At 35.8% G+C, this 1,577-nt stretch overlaps 1 pseudogene; it reads left to right on the forward strand.

Annotated features, from left to right (window-relative positions):
• The first annotated feature begins 413 nt into the window (after nt 1-413).
• LOC147825919 (U4 spliceosomal RNA) lies at nt 414-545 on the forward strand (annotated as a pseudogene).
• Nucleotides 546-1,577: the final 1,032 nt, after the last annotated feature.

The raw sequence follows: 1,577 nt of genomic DNA on the forward strand, positions 1-1,577 counted from the left end.
TGCAAATTCAACTATGAATCAACCAGTTGAGTTGATACTGTCTTCATGTCAATAAAAGATTTTTCAGTGAAATGTAATATTAAAAGTAATTGTACAACATTTAAACTCACAAATCATTTTCACCACTCTTCGCATGTCTCCTCTATCAATTAGTTTATGTCATGGTGGAAACAAGTCTTAATACATTCTTCTTACAATAGTGCTCTAACTGGAAAACAAAACCCAGAGAAAAACCTGGAAGCTCTTGTCCCAGTTGTTCCTGTTAGGACAGAATTATATTTATCATGTTATTTTTGTTGCTGGTGTTGTTGGTTTACTTATCCCAGAATTGTGCCTTTACCTTTTTCGTTCCTTGAGTCATTCATTAGAACTGATCTGTCAGGAATCTGAGGGATACAAAATCCATGGGCTCAAGCTTTGTGCAATGGCAGTATCATAGCCAATGTGGTTTATCCGAGGCTTGATTATTGGTAATTGAAAACTTTTCCCAAAATCCATGGGCTCTAGTGGTATGATATATCATATTTTGTAACAGTTTTGTGACACTACAAAGGTATTCTAAAAGTAAATCTAAAATATCCAACTATTAAAACCCAGTAACAGCTATATTATTTCATTTTATATTTTTTAAAAGCCAACGAATTCACTAGTGATAACACTATGGGGTTATGAACATGTGTAGACATGGTGTTTAAGAGCCCAGACTGACTACATGGTTTAGACATAACTGTCCAGGGCATGATCTTTGGCAACACAATGAGCTTCACCCCAACTCATAGCATGTTCATGGAGACTAGATGAGTTGATTTGAGAAAAATACTTAAAATACTGTCTAGAATGTTGTTATAGTTTCATAACTATAATCTATTATGACTTTAGTATTCCCAAAATCTATTTGTTGTGTTCTATCACACTATTTTTCTCTTGAGATCTATGGAAGGAATACAAAATACTCATACAAAGTGAAATAAACATAATAATCCACTGAAATAGAGTATCACTTATCCAACAACACAAAAATAACAAAATGAAATAAAATCCTCAGAGCTCTAGGAGTTCATCTGAACCCTATGGAGAATCTCTTTCCTATGCAAATGTAGCATGAGTGCCCTTGAATTGAAGCAGGATTAATATCTGTATTGATTATTTTTCTAAGATTAGATCAAGACTCGATCTCACCATACTGATTTTTAAAATAAAATTAAGTGATATATAAACTAGGGAACTGCCAAAGAAAATGCCATAAATAATGTAAGAATATTCAAAGGAGTGGGAGAGAGATAGAAAGCATTGACCTGGAAACAGAAAGAGACAAAAGGCACATCGAGGAGGGAAGGGGGGGGAGAGGGAGGGAGAGAGAGAGAGAAGGAGGGAGGGAGGGAGAGGGAGAGAGAGAGAGACATAGTCAGAGAGAAAAAAATGAAGGTGGATATAGGAAGAGAGACATCTAGAGAAGGTAGGCATAAAAGAGACAGAAAGACAAAGTTCAACAGAGAATGCAGGAGACAGAGGAGGGGATCTTGACAGAGATAATGACATAGATGTAGAAAGAGACAGGGCATGAGAGAGACTGAGCA

This window comes from Heterocephalus glaber, unplaced genomic scaffold (assembly GCF_053883595.1).
Source record: "Heterocephalus glaber isolate CG9 unplaced genomic scaffold, H.glaber_assembly_v1.0 deba00001481, whole genome shotgun sequence".
In the NCBI taxonomy this organism is placed as follows: Eukaryota; Metazoa; Chordata; class Mammalia; order Rodentia; family Bathyergidae; genus Heterocephalus; species Heterocephalus glaber.